The sequence below is a fragment of the Tiliqua scincoides genome, chromosome 1 (genome assembly GCF_035046505.1).
Source record: "Tiliqua scincoides isolate rTilSci1 chromosome 1, rTilSci1.hap2, whole genome shotgun sequence".
NCBI classification, from domain to species: domain Eukaryota; kingdom Metazoa; phylum Chordata; class Lepidosauria; order Squamata; family Scincidae; genus Tiliqua; species Tiliqua scincoides.
This window is the reverse complement of record NC_089821.1, coordinates 148,705,362-148,724,088: the sequence shown is the minus strand read 5'-3', so window position 1 is coordinate 148,724,088 and position 18,727 is coordinate 148,705,362.

Sequence of the window (18,727 nt, the reverse complement as noted above, 5' to 3'; positions counted from 1 at the left end):
CTTGCGTCAGCCTCGATCCCTCCGTCAGCGTGGAGGCTTGTGTTAGCCTCTGCAGGCTGGCGCACCTCTGTGCACTGGCCTTGTCAACTCCCGAGGAGGTGCAAACATGCACGTTGCGACCCTCCTGGGCCAGCACAAGGGACTTGCACCAGCCCAAGGGCACCTCTGGATTGTGCCCTTAAGGAATTAATCTTACCTTGCAACACTGGAGTACTATTTGATTTGGTATACACAAACATTTGGTATACAGCGTTGCCTGGAGGCAGTTGGGATCTGGATGAGGGCAAACAAGCTGAGATTAAATCCGGACAAGACAGAGGTCCTCCTGGTGCAGAAATCCACGATGCGGGTACTGGACTATCGCCCTGCTCTGAATGAGGTTGCACTCCCCCTGAAAGAGCAGGTTCGCAGCTTGGGGGTTCTCCTGGACTCGCAGCTCCTCCTGGATGTCCAGGTGTCAGCTGTGGCCAGGGGTGCCTTTGCCCAGCTTTGGCTGGTGCGCCAGCTGCGGCCGTACCTGTCTCAGGCGAATCTGGCCATGGTGGTCCATGCCATAGTGACATCAAGATTAGATTATTGTAGTGCGCTCTACGTGGGGCTGCCCCTGAAGATGGTCCGGAAGCTGCAGCTAGTGCAGAATGCAGCGGCTCGTGTAGTTGCTGGGGATCTGCGGTTTGACTCTGTCGCGCTGCTACTCCCGCAGCTGCACTAGCTGCCCATTCGTTTCCGGGCTGAATTCAAGGTGCTGGTTATGACCTTTAAAGCCCTAAACGGCTTGGGACCAGCGTATTTGAGAGACTGCCTTCTTCCGTATAATCCGGCCCGTTCTCTAAGGTCATCAGAAGGGGCCCTGTTGGTTGTGCCGTCACTGAGAGTGGTGAAAGTGGTGGCCAGAAACAGGGCCTTTTAGGTGGTGGCACCTGCACTATGGAATTCCCTACCCTTTGAATTGAGAGCTGCTTCCTCATTATTAGCATTCCGGCGGGGCCTGAAGACTTTTTTATTCAGGAAAGCCTTCGAGGCACCATAAGGGCTGTTGCTATAAATTTGTCTTTTACTGTGTGCTATGTATTTTATTCATGTATTTTATCTTGTTTTAATTGTTTTAACTGTTTTGTATTTTTAATCTTTATCTGCTGTTTTGTATTTTTAACCTGATTGTTAGCCGCCTTGGGTGCCCTTCGGGGAGAAAAGCGGAATATAAATCAAATAAATAAATAAATAAATAAATAAAATAAACAAACCAATATTAATTTCAGAAGTTCTGAATATTAAATAATATAATCTGGCCTTGTTTCTTCATAAATTGTACATTTTCATGGTAAAGTCCCTCGTTCAAAGGAGCCCTTATTATTTCATATGATTATAACAGCTAGGAACATTTTTGCTATTGGATAGCAGTTACCACTAAACCCAGATAATGACTGGCGAAATTATGGGACTTGGCTAAAATGCTAGATTAAGAATAATCCAATGATAAGCAATAAATATTTCTTAAACTGGGAAGGATTTTAGAAAGTATTAGAATGGAAAATATCAACTAATTTTCAGGAATTAATTTCTATTATGATTAAGGTCATGAGTTTAACTATGAATAGTGTGAATTTTAGAGGGCTATAGGACTTTGTCAAAGTAAAGCTACATTAACATATACAATTATTATTAAAGGGGGAAAGTGAAATGCTTAATATATCTCTGGTTATACTTTCCTGGGTTAAAAATATTGAGAAGAAAAAATGGATCCCTTCTCAGGTTTTAATGTTCTGGTTCAATACAGGTTTAATATCAGGTTGATCCTGATATCTTTCCTCTAATCACAACAATAAGAATTGTTTAGGGATTTTTCATACATAGAAGTTTGATTGTTACAAATTTTGGAGTCTTGTAATACCAACAGAATTTATCTCTAGAGAGGAACAGATTTGCTTAATAAACAAACATGTATTTTCAGACTAGAAAGTTTGCTGAATCTGAAATCTTATTGAAAGGGGAGGGGGAAAGGATTTTAAACACCATTTTACCTGCTGACAATGTCCTTGAGGCGAGGGGAAGAACTAACCATATAAAAGGTTTCAGATTAGAGAGATAAGAATAAATATAACAAATGATGGGTGGATACAAATGATTAAAATTTCTACTGTTTTGGCTTATTTGAAGGAAGCAAAAATGAAAATGCTTTAAGGATGGTTATTAAGTTAATGGTTTCTTAGCTTCAACATTTGTAATGTAATAGAATGCTGAATACATTTAAATACATTTAATTGCTGGAAATATGGAGTTTGTGATTAGGATATGATGTTGGCATCCTTCAGTCTCGGAAGACTATGGTATCGCACTCTGAACGGTGGTTCTGGAACAGAGTGTCCTCTCCAGTGTGCGAAGCCTGGGTAAAGTAGATATGGAGGATAGACTGTTACCCACACAGCAAATCCCCCCTCTCCACGTCACTGAAATGGTCTAGTGGAAAGGCAGAAGCCAATACAGTTGGTTCCAGTGGCATCACAGGAGTTGCCAGAGCGTGACTGTGTTCAGCCATGAACTGCCTCAGGGACTCCGGCTCCGGATTTTGCCTCGAGGTTGACTGAGGATATGATACATGTTTGAGAATGTGTCTCAATTCATACACTTACTTTTTATCTGATTAGAGTTTATTTGACCCCCAAAATATAGACATTCAATTAAATAATGTGTAAATCCAACATTTTCAAAGAAGATTAAAATGATCATGTGCACTTATATTTCAGGAGATGTTCAAAACATTGTGACCTCTGGCTGTTCGAGAAGCTGTCATGAAACAGGGCTTCTAGGTATTCCATGAAGAGGAATTATTGTCCTTTTGGAATTTGTAGTGGAATTTGTAGTGGAATTATTGCCCTATTGTCCTAGTGGAATTATTATCCAATTAACAGAGGTACACATGAATATTTAAGAAGAGGTTTTTAATGGTGCACCAGGTATGAAACATGCAACAAGCACATGAGCCTGACCCCAGTCAAACAACAAGCAAGCTTTTATATAACAGTACTAGGCACCCCAAATTTACCCAGTCACATTCATACATAACCCATTCATCCAATCATCTCCACCACATATTACCAGTTATCATGCAGAGGCAAACTGGCTTTGGAATACTAACCCTAATTAGTTCAAACTAGCTGAGACCAGTTCTGAATGTATCAAAGGCACATGAGTGTGTGGTATGTTAGCCCATTGTAACAGCTTCCCTCTTTTCCCCTTCATCCACCCTGCCTGATGATTTTATTGCCAGGCAGTGAAGCCTTACAAGAACAGGCCAGAAATGCAGCTAGTCTGAATCTGGGTGATAGAAGTGGAAGAGGCTGGGTGGGAGTTACAAAGGGGAGAGAAACACAGTGACCCAAACATAGGAGGTGGGTGGAGAAAGGAAAGTGTGAGTTCAGAAAGAGAAATGAGAAGGAAGCAAGGAGCTGAAGGATGAGGAAAGAGTGAGTTAAACAAGACAAGCAGGAGGATGGGACAAGAACCACAAGGCAGGAAAAAGTCATGAAGAAAGTCGTGGAAGCTGGAAGGAAGCAGGGATAAGTCAATAATGATCAGCCAATGATGATTGCAGCAGGGACTGGAAGAGATGCATTTTCCACAGAAAATGGAAAAGGTGGAGAAGGCTGAAGCGAAATAACAGTGGAGGCGGCAGTAGAGCAGAGAGGGAGAGAAGGGGAAAGGAGATGGGAGCAGCCCATACTGGTCCAGGAGACCCCAAATGCCAAATAATGTACCAGCTCCCGTCTGGATCTCAAAGCCCCCAGGCCCATGAAAGATTTTGAGAAAAGAGAGTAGGCAGCTTTGGTGTCCAGGTCCCAGGAGAGGGTCAATGTGAAGCAAAATAATTGCGGTTACATGTCTGCCAACTGCCTTGTAGAGTGGATATGCTCCAGCTAGCAGCAACTTAGGTTGGGAGAATATTATAAAATAATATTAAGGGGTATGCTAATCAGGAACAATTGACCCTAAATGTTCATTAAGAGCAACCATAAAGAACAACCCAACAAGTAGTTATTGTTCATGTGCAGGAAAAACGTTTGCTGTGTGGCAAATCAAACTGAAAGTTGTGGGTGCCATTCAATCTCATAAGCACTAGTGTGCCCTGACGAACAATGCCCTTTGTTTTTAAGCAGTAAGATGCAGGGATGGGAAAATACAGCAGGGCTTGACTTGAGTCGAGTCGCCAAGTCACTGGCCCCATGACTTGACTAAAAAACTAGTCATAATGGGGGCACTTACTGAGTCGCCAAGTCACCCTTTAGTGACTCTAAAGGACCTGAGTTGAATCCAACCTGCTGTGGAAAAAAACAAGGCTGCTGCAGAGGATTCAATGTGTCAGAGTTCTCTTTCCTCACTCTTCTGTTGTCCCCGCCCATCTGTAAACAGGGCAGAGGGGGTGGGAAGGACTGTGAGCGAGCGTGGACAGAAGCAGCAAGAGGGAGGAGGATCAAGCGCTGCGAGACTTACCAGGATGACCCGATCTTTTGTAGTCCTACTCAGAAGTAGTCCCACTGTAGCTGGTCATTCAATGAGAATTCCTCCTCCCTTTCCATGCAATGTGTGATTGCTATGAACTCCCTCATCCCCCTCCCTGTGCTTCTCAAGCCAATCATAAGGCAGGAACCCACTTGGCTCCGCCTCCTGCTCTCCCTCAGCCAATGAAAATATACCCATCCTTTGTCCAATGTTTCTTCCTTCCTATCAGAGTTGGGAAAAGAGAACCCAGTCCTGCCTCCCCAATCATTGCAAACATTAACCCTTTTCTGCCTCCTGGCACGTGTGCGACTCTTCCACGTGTGCGACTCACAAATTGCCGAGTTACCCAAAATCACGCATTTTTGCGACCTGCGTCCGAGTCACTGACTCAAGTTCCCAACCCTGGTTTGATGCTAACCTTTCGTGGACAAGAAAAATATGGTGGCGAGTATTGTTTCTAGATGCACACTTATTAGTCCCAACAGAATGCTAGGCTCTGAACAGAAGAACATAAGAGCTTTGATGAATCATGCCAAAGGCCCATCTCGTCCAGCTTCTGGGTAGGCCAATCCTAAAGCTAGCGGCTTTGCTGGGTGCAGCAATGCCAAAACAGCTACTGCTGCAGCCAGTGACACTGTCAAGGTTGCTGGAGGTCTCCTCGGGAGAAGCCTCAATGGGGCTTCTCAAGTCTGTGCTGGCTATTTTGTTTGCACAGACTTGAGAGGCTCCGTATCAGGCCTTCCTGGCCTGACACAGAATTCAAGATCTGGTGGAACATCGCTCTGCCAGTCTCACCCTCTTACTGCCCGAGTTTCTCCCCCTGCCCCGCCTTCCCCATGCCCCAGAACGCTTCCCCCACCCCTGAGGCCCTCATCACTGCCAAGAGCCCTTACCTACCTCCAGCTGCCATCTGGCTGGTGTTGTGCCAGCACTGACCCATCGCAGGATGTCACAGGCGTGCCTTATGGCACATTTGCAACACCCAGCACTGGCACTAACACTGATAGAATTGAACCCTGACCCTCACAGTGACCCACCTGATGCCTCTAGGAGCACACAAGGCAAGATACCCATACATGTTGCCTCTGCTTGCTTATTCATTCATTCATTCATTCATTCATTCATTCAAAAAATGTATATCCTGCCTTTCCCATGCTGAAAAAAATGCCCAAGGTGGCTTACCATAATAAAAGTACAATGTATTACAACAGTAAGTAAAAAAAAATCAAACCAAGCATGAAAACATTAATTTTAACAAATCAGAGCATTAAAACATTAATTTTGACATTAAAACATTAGAAACATTAAAACAAAGCAAAGCAACACCCAACACACATCACTGAGCCATGGGATGACGACAAATTAGTCCAGGGAAGCAGTCGAGCCATAGCACTCTTACAGAGGAACAGAGGACAAACACCCACCCATCATCCAAATGCAAGATGAAAAGGGTATGTTTTGAGTCCTCACCAAAAAGTTCTTTGCACCTGGCATTCAGAGACAGGCTACCACTAAAATCCAGAGATTTTATACAGATAAAGACTTGAAGCCTGTGATTGTCTTTTCATCCATAAATCTGTTCAATCCCTTCTTAAAGGCATCTAGACCAGTTGCCATGAAAATGTCTACAGCAGTAATTCTCAAACTGTGGGTCGGGACCCACTTGGTGGGTTGCGATGCAATTTCTGGTGGGTCGTGAGAAGCTGGCGGCTGCCATCTTGGAAGATGGCAAAAGACCTGGGTGGTGCCATTTTGGAAATGGGCAAAGCCGGGGCGTTGCCATTTTAAACTTCCCAGCATTGCAAAGTAAATAAGAGCAGCTTGCACATGTGCAAAGAAAGTAGCGTGCTGCTGCTGGCTTCCAGCTGCACCTTCCTCTGCACTCGGAGGCTTGGTTGGGGGGGGGGGCAAATTGCAGAGTGCGGGCAAAGAAGGACAGGGAGAGACATGGATGAGCCAGTCAGGCTTCTCCCCACCAACCTCTGTCAGCTCAGCTGCCTGGATGGGATGGGCTGTCTCGGGGTTGCAAGACAGAGCAGCTTCCCCCCCCCAGCTGGACTGGGGCAGCCCCACATGATCTCCCCTCTTGTGAGCCTGCCTTGAAAGCAGCATCGCCGCCGCCACCACCCCACTGCCGTTTGCACCCCTTATGGTACTGCTCTCTCCCAGCATTTCTTCTAGGGCTCTTTGCAGGAGTCTCCTCCTCTGCATCATCTCTCCCTCTCTGGAAGCCGCAATCCTTTCCTGCCTTGGCTAGCACATCCTCTCTTTACATCTTTGCTGGGGTGAGGGGGGATCCCTGCTTGCCTGGCTGCCAAGAGAGCAGCTAGGAGGGGGGGAAGAGGGGGGCAAGCCTGGCATGTGGGGGAGTAAGCCCCATTGCTTACCTGGGAGTAAGCCCCATTGCCAATAATGGGAGTTAATTCTGAGTAGGCATGCTTAGGTGAGCAGCTGAGAGGGGGAGGTGAGAGGAGGTGGCTCTCCTTATCTTCCTTCTGAGGGGGATACTAACTGTTCTTACTTCCTTTATTTACAAAAGCTTAAGCTACTTCTTGTATTGAAGTGCATGAGTAGGGTGCACTTGCTTCTGACCGGTATTGAGCTCAGTATCAACATCCACATCAGTTAGTTTCAAGCGTAATACAAGAAGTATTATTATTATTAACATTATTAACAGTATTTATATACTGCTTTTCAACAGAAAGCTCACAAAGTGGTTTAAGTAGCTAGAGATTTTGCAAATAAAGACAGAAATAAAAACAGTAGTAAATACACAAATATTTTGTTCCAGATGTTGTTTTATTTTTATTCTTTTTGCTTGATAGCAATAGTAGTGAGGGCAGGGAGAATTGGAAGAAGCTTCTGAGCTGGAATACTTTCACTTGTCATTTACAGTTTGAGTTCCTAGGCAAGAACTTCCTGGTTGATGACATCACTTCCAGCTCTGACATCATAGTGATGTCACTTCCTGTTTGATGATGTAATTTCCGGCTATGACATAACTCCCAGGTTGATGATATCACTTCTGGTGGGTCCCCGTCAAATTGTCACTCTCAGAAGTGGGCCCCGGGCTAAAAAGGGTGAGAACCACTGGTCTACAGTACTCCAATGGCATCACTCCCTGACAGGTGGGAAGGTAAATAGTTTCAGTTTCATTGTGCACATTTTTAGCAGCATGCATCTTTCAGCTTGGTTTGCCATGTAGCAAACATATTTCAAACTGCAGTTTATGGATGACTTGGTGAAAGATGTGGGAAGACTACAACAGAGTGGAGTCACAGAGGAGGGGAAGATTTGAAACAGAGAAAGAGAGATTAAGGTAGGCCTGCCTTATCAAAACTGAAGTCTCCCAACTAGCTCCTGAAACCCATATAATCCAGAACATGCTTACTTTGAAGTAAACTCATATTGAATCTAGTGGATCTCACTCACAGAAGGCTGTGCATACATTTTGTTGTGGGACCCTTCTTGAACCCACTAACTAGTTTGACATCTGCCCATTTCATGAAAAATAACTTTAAAAAAGGTATTCCATTCCAACTGAACAATGGAGCTGAATAACTGAGAATTGTACAACATTCACATTTGTTGGGGTCCTCCAGCTCATGACTGACACCACTCTGGCCATGTACAAGTTCCCCCCACCCCATGAAAATGATTATCATTTTGGTTTTTGGGCTGCCATTCAGAAGAGGAACAAAAGCGCATGCAACCAGGGACCAAGAGTTACCAACATGTATCCTTAACCCTGATTCATTTGCCTAACTTTATGAAATTCGCAAGTACCCATTCCCATGACGTCCAGCCCATAAACACCTGGCCTTTTACTGGATGGCAAGCGAGACATTAGTACACTGCGCACGACTCACTCCAATGATGTCAGTGGCTGTCCTTGGGAACGTGCAGGCGGAGACAGAAAAGACTCTGCAGCTGAGCACACACAACCTGCTGCTTCCAATGAGTTATAATGTCTCCTGTTGGCACACAAAATATTGGCCACGTCATACTGCAGTTCCTTTGGAAATATTAAAAATTATAAGGTGACATCAAACAAACATATAGCAAGTATACATTACAGCATGAACGTATGGAAGACCCAAGATGGTTGAGGGGGTCAAAGTGGCACATTTTCAAGTTGTGCTTCTCTTATATTTAGCAGGGGGATATTTAGCAAGGGGAGACTCACTGACCCACTCCACCCCCGCACAGTGCTTTTTCTAGTGGCTGTTTGTTGGTGTTTTTCTGCCTCTTTTTAGATTGTGAGCCTTTTTGGGACAGGGAGCCATTAATTTGTGAGATTTTGTCTGTAACCACTTTGTGAACTGTTTTGTTGAAAAATGGGAAATAAATATTCTTAATAATAATAATAATAATAATAATAATAATAATAATAATAATAATAATAATAATAATAGATAAAGACAGAACACATTTCGTATTGTGCTGAAACATGTAGGACTTTCAGGTTCATAAGCAAAAAAGAAATTGAAACTTTTGAACTTAGGAATTAAAACCCATAAAGCCTTCATCTTGATGGAGGAAAAATCATAAAAATATGATAGAGCTAGCATGCTGAAATGATTAGAGATGCTGGACGTGGGTTCAGATCCCTGTTTGGTCACCAAACTTACTGGATGACTTTGGATCAGTCACTGCCTCTCAATTCAGCCTACCTCACATGGTTGTTCTGAGGATCAATGGGGAACAGGACCATATATACTACTCTCCTTGGTAAAAAGGTGGGATGAAAAGGTAGTAAGGAAAAAATAAAAATACCCTGGTTTGTCCTACAATACTCAAAGCTATTGTAGTTTTGTAATCTTTTCTGGACACTTACCTCTGTAGTTGCCAAAACACCAAGAGCAGAGCTGTATCTCCTGCTAAGAAACCTGAACCTGGCAGTCCTAGAGCAGGAAGATTTATTCCCAAGCATTTAATTTCTCTATTACCTAGCAAGCTAGTAGGCATCCCCATCCCCCTGCCTGTGAGATCAGGGCACGCTCAGTATGGTAAGTCATGCTGTACCAATGTGAGTCATTTAAGAGAGTTATTAGTAATTTATGGAGCTCATTAGCAAGATATTAAAGGCCTAACAGAGTTCCTAAAGTGAGCTGATGAGGACCTTGTAATGTAAGCCTATTCTGGTTATATTATGAGATGGGCTAGCTGTAACAAGGCAGTGTCTGAGAGATGCTCTCAAAAAACAGAGGAAACTTATCATCACACTGAAAACAGGATCTAGAAGGGCCTGAGCCGCAGACCAAGAGGATTGATGCTATTGGTATACCAACAGGGATATATATTCACCAAGGTCTAGCTCTGCCTAGGCAGGTCCAAGCAGTGTGTAGACTGCAGATGGTGGCTTGCATAACTGAAGGCACATCTCTAAGAAATATTTCTGCACATGGAAACCTACCATGTCAAGGAGGTTGCTTTCTGAGATGGTGGGACCAGTCTCTTCAAGAGTGGGAACAGTCAGAAAGCTCATGATCTCCCACTTACACAATGCACACTTACACTTTGCTTTCAGATAATCACAGCACAATCCTAGCATCTCTGTGAGCTGGTGCAGCTGTCCCTGTGCTGGCTCAGAGTGTCACAAACATGCCATAAAGCATATTTGTGACTACTACTGAGCAGGTAGTGATGGCTCAAAGACCTGCGCCATCCCATCAGCACTGCATCCAAGAGTATCTAAGGGAGGTTAGTGTCAACCAGTGCACGGGTGTGGGAAGGGTGGCATGGAGGGAGTGTTACTGGGCAGGGAAGGGTGGAACAGGAGCCAACCGGGCCTGGGAAGGGGGTGGGATAAGGGGGTGGGATAAGCCTTCTCCATTCTTTCCTAACCCACTTCCTGGCACTCCTGGCATTATACCAGGCTTCCTGGATTTGTGTTAGCTAAATAGACTGAGGTTGAGGCTCAACATGGGGTAAGGGCAAAATATGCCCTTACCCTACAGAAGCCCCCAGCTGCCTCCTAACCTGTGCTGGATACAGCACAGGTCATGAGGTCTGGCTGTGTCAGAGCAAGTTGAGATTGGGCCGCCCTTTTATCATTGGGCCATCTCAGTTGATATGCTAGTTTGTTAGTATCCCAGAGAGTTAAGGATGCAACAGGTTAAATTGTAGAAATGTCACATAATTTTTAAGTCTGACCTGGGATTCACTCAGATCCCCAACCCGTTTTCCTGCATCTGGAGCAAAAGTACACCAATCGAAGACAAAGAGGAAATGGTATTTTAACTCCTGGTAGAAGATGTGATATGAACTCATGAAGGCAGACAGAGATTTTTCATCCTACATCAGGCACTGCCCAGGCAACAGTCATCCGGAAAGTGCCTTACAGCACTCTGTGGTGGCTGAGAGGTGAATGGTGCTGGTGGAGAGGCCAGTGCCAGTTGGAGCTGCGCCTTTATGCTGGCAGGATGACAAGCGGGATCCACCAATGGTAGGTTCCCTGCTGTGCGATAGGGAGGCATTCTTGAGCGAGGGGGCATTCTTGGGCAAGGAGGCAGGCTGGGGGGGCAGGGAGGGCAGCAGAGGCTGCCGCTGAATCCTATCCCGTGCTTGGAAGCCCTACATGGGCTATGGAGCTGGTGCAGATCTGAGTAGTCCCATAGTGGCTACCTAGTCTCAACACAAGGTAAAGGAACCAATGTTCTCTTGCTTGCTGCTTCCCTGCCACTGAGAGCAGGGCCTAGGAGAGGGGGGTAAAGGGGGCAATTTGTACCCAGGCCCAGGGTGAAAAAGGGGGCCCAGGAGCCAAAGGAGGGGGCCCAGAAAGTTCCTGGGGTCTTATATTTTCTTATCTACTCAGACTTGTTGCTTGCATGGGATGCTGGGGACACTACCACAAGCGTGCAGCTGCAGCTACTGGCAAGCCATATATGCTAGGTCAGGGAATGCATACATGATGCTCCTTAACACAGTGTTAAATTTGGGAGGCAAATGGGACTGCTACAGTAGCTCTTTGGCTTGTTGGACCCGCATAGCATGAAGGAGCATACAGGAGTTCAGGGACACAGCTGTGGGACTACAGAAGGACGCTTTGGGGCACGCAGGACACTTTCCATTCTAGTGTGAGCCTAAATATGATGAAGTTAATTTTCTGCATGATTTTCTATATTTAAAAGGTTTTAGAGAGACTTAGGAGTGTGTCTGGTTTTCCATATTACTGTATCTAGCTGTCAGTGCCACCTGGGTGGGTAGCCCTGGGCTCCAAAGACTTATCCAGCTGTCTCCAACCTCTCCCCATCCTGTTTTGCCCCCCATCCCCATTCTGCTCTCCCGTCACCACCCTCCCCCACTCTGATCCCCCTCCCCCTTTGCAAAGGGACCCAAAAGAAACTTTGTACCCCCTGATAAAATTCTTCTCAGTGGCCCTGACTGAGAGCTCCCCAGCCCTCATAATGCCTTTTTAAAGCATAAAAAGTCGGTCGCCCCCCCCAAGACCCTTCCCACTTCCTGTCCTCAACAGTCAGTGGATGCGTGCATGGAGGCAAAGGCGGGAGAATGCGCTTCCACCTGGCCGACGCCGCCACCACCCCCCCCCCACAGCTGCAGCATAAAAAGTCACTGCTGGTTTTGCCGAAAAACCAAGTTGCTTTTTTTTGTTTTAACAACTGTTACCCTGCACATGCCCAATCTCGTCTGATCTTAGAAGCTAAGCAGGGTCAGGCCTGGTTAGTACTTGGATGGGAGACCTGGGAATACTGGGAATACTGGGTGCTGTAGGCTTATACCATAGTCTTTCGAGACTGAAGGTTGCCAACCAGTCACTTGGAGCTCTGCAAATGCCGTGGGCAAACATGTACGGCCCCTGCGGGGCTCAGAAGTGCCTCATGATGCCCAAAAGTGTGGGGGACATCCTGCATATCTACTGTTTCCGGTATCCTCAGGGGGTTCCAGAACAGAACAGCCAAAGTTACCACAAAGTTACTACATTGGTACTCTTAGCCAAACTGTTAGCCAAATTTCTCATAGTCCCTTTGGTCACTGGCTGCTACCAGTGAGGGCCACCTTTAAATGACCATGGGTAATAGAAAAGCACAGACTACATATAGACACCAAAGTGAAGTTGAACAAGAACAAAGATTTTTATTAAGAGACAAAAGGTAACGCTTTGTTATACAAAATAACGATCCCCAGAACATATATCTAGCTATTCCCTAAACACTCTTCTGGACAGGTTATTGGAAGGGAAGGGTAAGCAGGGGTTTCCCCTTTAGGGCTGCAATACTATCCACACTTGCTTGGGAGTATATAGTATTGACTATAATGGGGTATACTTCTGAGTGGACATGCAGCAGCTGCTGGAAAGCTGGATCTCTGGGCAGAACATTCTCTGGCAGGTAATTTGAACCACAGATGGATGTTTGGGCCTTGGCTGGAACTCAAGCAGATCCTCAAGACAGGTGAGGTCTTCCCCCACGAGTCCTTCTCCTGGACATCCTTTCCCAGCCTCCCTCCTTGCCCACAGAGAACTGTGGCCCTGAGCTGCAGTTTGCTCTCCTTTTTAGATGCTGGTCTCATGGAACCTTCCAGCTGTGCAGCCAACCAGAACCCTCCCCTGCCTGCTTATTTACTCGTACATAACCATCACCACATGCCTACAACTGTCAACTGGGAGGGGCCGAGGAGGAGAGTTTAACTCTGTATTGACCAATTACCCCCCCTCTTCCATAGGTTTTCTGACTTCATAGTCTTCCAAGAGGAAGATACTTTTTACATTTTTTATAACACTAATGGCTTTCTTTAACCATTTTGCTGACAATACTATTATGAAATTATGTGGTAATCATCTAGGGAAGCTGGGTGCACAGAGATTGGAAACTGGCCAAGCTGTAACATGGTACCTCACTTTGATCTCTCTCTGCATAATAGTTAAGAGTTCTACTGCTCTTTAACCAAGTACATGGTGGCAGCTCTTAGTCATTTGGTATTATACAGTAAGAACATAAGAACATAAGAACAGCCCCACTGGATCAGGCCATAGGCCCATCTAGTCCAGCTTCCTGTATCTCACAGCGGCCCACCAAATGCCCCAGGGAGCACACCAGATAACAAGAGACCTCATCCTAGTGCCCTCCCCTACATCTGGCATTCTGACTTAACCCATTTCTAAAATCAGGAGGTTGCGCATACATATCATGGCTTGTACCCCATAATGGATTTTTCCTCCAGAAACTTGTCCAATCCCCTTTTAAAGGCGTCTAGGCTAGACGCCAGCACCACATCCTGTGGCAAGGAGTTCCACAGACCGACCACACGCTGAGTAAAGAAATATTTTCTTTTGTCTGTTCTAACCCGCCCAACACTCAATTTTAGTAGATGTCCCCTGGTTCTGGTATTATGTGAGAGTGTAAAGAGCATCTCCCTATCCACTCTGTCCATTCCCTGCATAATTTTGTATGTCTCAATCATGTCCCCCCTCAAGCGTCTCTTTTCTAGGCTGAAAAGGCCCAAACGCCGTAGCCTTTCCTCATAAGGAAGGTGACCCAGCCCAGCAATCATCTTAGTTGCTCTCTTTTGCACCTTTTCCATTTCCACTATGACTTTTTTGAGATGTGGCGACCAGAACTGGACACAATACTCCAGGTGTGGCCTTACCATAGATTTGTACAATGGCATTATAATACTAGCCGTTTTGTTCTCAATACCCTTCCTAATGATCCCAAGCATAGAATTGGCCTTCTTTACTGCCACCACACATTGGGTCGACACTTTCATCGACTTGTCCACCACCACCCCAAGATCTCTCTCCTGATCTGTCACAGACAGCTCAGAACCCATCAACCTATATCTAAAGTTTTGATTTTTTGCCCCAATGTGCATGACTTTACACTTACTGACATTGAAGCACATCTGCCATTTTGCTGCCCATTCTGCCAGTCTGGAGAGATCCTTCTGGAGCTCCTCACAATCACTTCTGGTCTTTACCACTCGGAAAAGTTTGGTGTCGTCTGCAAACTTAGCCACTTCACTGCTCAACCCTGTCTCCAGGTCATTTATGAAGAGGTTGAAAAGCACCGGTCCCAGGACAGATCCTTGGGGCACACCGCTTTTCACCTCTCTCCATTGTGAAAATTGCCCATTGACACCCACTCTCTGCTTCCTGGCCTCCAACCAGTTCTCAATCCATGAGAGGACCTGTCCTCTAATTCCCTGATTGTGGAGTTTTTTCAGTAGCCTTTGGTGAGGGACCGTGTCAGTGCAATCCTATGCCTGTCTACTCAAAATAAGGCCCAGTGGAACTGAACCATAAGGTTCAGTGGACTCACTCCCAGGGGTGTGTGTGTGTGTGTGTTGTGTTAAGAGTAGATGTCTTCAGCAACTAAGGGCACAATCCTATCTTGTGCTGGAACAGGCAAGCCAGGAGGCTTGCGCTGTATCCAGTGCAGGATAGGTGCCCAAAGTGGCTCAGCCAGAGGTAAGGAGAAATATTTCCCCTTACCTCTGGGAAAGCCACTCTGGCCCCAATGGGTCGCCTCAGACTTGTGCCACCTCCTGAGGTAGCACAAGCCCGAAGAGAGCGGAGCAACTTGAAACCACTCTGCTCTGCTCAAGGAACAGGGTTGGGATCCGGCATAACTGCTGGGTCCCAGCCCCACCTCCCGCTACCTGCCTGCCGAGCCCTGGGGCCGCCCACCACCCTCCCTCCCTTCCCCCTCCTCCATGCCTCCTCCCCATCCACCGCAGAGCTTTGTGTCAGCCCAGCTCGGCTGACACAAAGCTCACCCCGCAAGCTGCCACAGAGGCTGGATTCAGCCTCTTTGTGCTAGCGCACCGCCATGCATTGACATGGCTTGTTCATGAGGAGGCACAAACGTGCTTTACGGCATGCTTGTGACCCTCCTAATGTACAGTTAGGATTGCGCTGCATGGGAACATCAGTAGCAGAGGCCCACATCTTCCTTCAATGTATCTCCTTCAACTTCTATTGCAAGAGGAGTCTGGCCTTAGTCAGAGAAGGCAGCCCCTCATTATCTGTTGGTTCTTAAGAGAACCTATTTCAAGAAAGCAGACCTCATGACTAAGGCTATTCTGCGCACCATTATGTACCAAAGCACAACACAAAACGTGTATTGAGCCCAAGCAGCTCCCTTTTCCAAAAGACTATGAAACATTCATAATATAAGTGGTAGCTATTATGAGCCATTTCTCTGCAGTGCATGTCCTGACAAGCAGCTGTTATTAGGTTTCAGTATAGTTTTGTTAGTGTATTACCTGCCCAGCATTCATGCCTGCGTGCTGCCACCAAGCTAGTTGGCCTGGATCCAGAAAATGGTCTTTGGGACTCCCTCTGGCTCATTTCAATTGCTCCATGACAGTAGGAGAGTAGCAGTGAGAAGCACAGGTTTGGCTCAGCGCTGTCAAGCTACAGATGGCCTAGCAGACTTTCTGCCCCCCTCCTTCCAAGCGCTAGTGCAGTATAGTGGCTAGAAGCTACACATCAGACAGTCCCAGGTTCGAATCTTGCCTCTGCCACAAACATGTTAGGCAAGCCACTTCCAGGTCCATACCTCATGCAACAAAGACAATAATATCAACCTACCTCACATGGTTGTTGTAAATATTGCAACAGTAAAATGTACGCAAGTGCTTTAAACGCTGGTAAGTGCTACATTTAAAAGCCTGGAAGACTCAGATAAGCTATTTCTGTAGTTTGATGGGTACCAAGGAATATTAAGCTGGGCGCCTTCAGACATTCGGAGCATTTCTATTCCCGATGTGTGGGCCTTGCAGTAGGAAACACAGGTTTCCATTTCAGAATCCAATGGATTAAAAGTTCTGTCGGTATCCAGGAATATACAGCAATACCTTGTCTTCCATTCACTTGACCTTCATCGCTGAGCTCTTTCAGTCATTTTCAGTGATAGCCACATTTCAAACTCCGTCCACCTGCTTTAACTGTTTTGTCCAATTTCATTTAACCTCCCATGACATTCATTAATGTTCTTATGTTTATTTTTCTTTTATTTCTGTTTACTTAGATTTAGCACACATTTGCATGTATGGTTATTTATGGTTTCCGGCAGCCAAAATAGATTTGCAAGCTAAATAAGGCCATGCTTTGACATTCATTGGCATTTTTGACTTTTATCCATGCTCTGGCCTCTAACCAGACAAAAGTGCAAGGTGTAGCTGTAAAACACGCATTGCCAGAGTCAACCAGTAGTGTTCATTCCCTATTATGAAGTGCTCACATTTCCTGCATGCTTTGGGGATTTCTTCTCTATGGTACTGTCAATGCAATTGCTCATTTCATCAGCCAAGAGCCTCCAACTAGGCATTACAGAACAACAACAAAAGATTGGTAGAGGGAACACCTTCTCATCCCATTGAAACAATATGTGCAATCCAAGTGAAACATTCCTATGACATAGTTCTGGGAAGGAACTTGAAAGAGGAGGACTCCTTTACGGGCACAGGCCTCTTTTTTGGCTTCCATGAAGGTGCCATGCCCAGCTAAAAGATGCAAGGAGCATTCTGGCTGCCCCTTCCTCCTCTTGGGCTGCTTTCAACAGTTATTTGGTTGGTGGCTATGAGAAACAGGGCCTTTTGATGGCAGTGCCACATCTTTGGAACTCCCTCCCCAAGGAGATTTGGCATGCCCCCTTCTTGCCTGCTTCAGGCAGACCATAAAGATGTTTTTACACCACAAACCCTCAGTGATTTATTTAGATCTTAACTGAATGAAGGATTGCTTGTTTTACTGCTGCTGCTATGTGGGTGTTCTGTATTTTATTGCTCCTATGATGAAGTTTGTGGTGCCATTTTACAACTATTCTTATTATTTATATTTTAAAAATATTCTACCATTCTTACATGAATTGTATAAATACTGTGTGACTGTATTTTGTTTTAGCTGCCTTGTTTAGCTGCCTTGGACCAGTTGTGAGAAAGGGGAGGATGCAGATGCTACAAATTCTGGTAACAGGAATCCGTGGTCTCCAAACTGCAGGATGGCTGTGTCTAGAAAATGCCTTCCCCATGTGACAAGGCACGTATCATTTCATGCCTCCACCAATTTTGCTAGCTGATCATCCCAGAAACTTGTGCTGGGCAGTCACCTCTGCTGCCTGTTGCCCCAGAAGGTTATGCACCCAGATTTTTGGGCCAAAGCCATAAGAACATAAGAACATAAGAACAGCCCCACTGGATCAGGCCATAGGCCCATCTAATCCAGCTTCCTGTATCTCACAGCGGCCCACCAAATGCCCCAGGGAGCACACCAGATAACAAGAGACCTCATCCTGGTGCCCTCCCCTGCATTTGGCATTCTGACTTAACCCATTCCTAAAATCAGGAGGTTGTGCATACACATCATGGCTTGTACCCCATAATGGATTTTTCCTCCAGAAACTTGTCCAATCCCCTTTTAAAGGCGTCTAGGCTAGACGCCAGCACCACATCCTGTGGCAAGGAGTTCCACAGACCGACCACACGCTGAGTAAAGAAATATTTTCTTTTGTCTGTTCTAACCCGCCCAACACTCAATTTTAGTGGATGTCCCCTGGTTCTGGTATTATGTGAGAGTGTAAAGAGCATCTCCCTATCCACTCTGTCCATTCTCTGCATAATTTTGTATGTCTCAATCATGTCCCCCCTCAAGCGTCTCTTTTCTAGGCTGAAGAGGCCCAAACGCCGTAGCCTTTCCTCATAAGGAAGGTGCCCCAGCCCCGTAATCATCTTAGTCGCTCTCTTTTGCACCTTTTCCATTTCCACTATGTCTTTTTTGAGATGCGGCGACCAGAACTGGACACAATACTCCAGGTGTGGCCTTACCATAGATTTGTACAACGGCATTATATTACTAGCCGTTTTGTTCTCAATACCCTTCCTAATGATCCCAAGCATAGAATTGGCCTTCTTCACTGCCGCCGCACATTGGGTCGACACTTTCATCGACCTGTCCACCACCACCCCAAGATCTCTCTCCTGATCTGTCACAGACAGCTCAGAACCCATCAGCCTATGTCTAAAGTTTTGATTTTTTGCCCCAATGTGCATGACTTTACACTTACTGACATTGAAGCGCATCTGCCATTTTGCTGCCCATTCTGCCAGTTTGGAGAGATCCTTCTGGAGCTCCTCACAATCACTTCTGGTCTTCACCACTCGGAAAAGTTTGGTGTCGTCTGCAAACTTAGCCACTTCACTGCTCAACCCTGTCTCCAGGTCGTTTATGAAGAGCCCAGTGTGGTTTCTCGAGTGATTGACTGAAAAG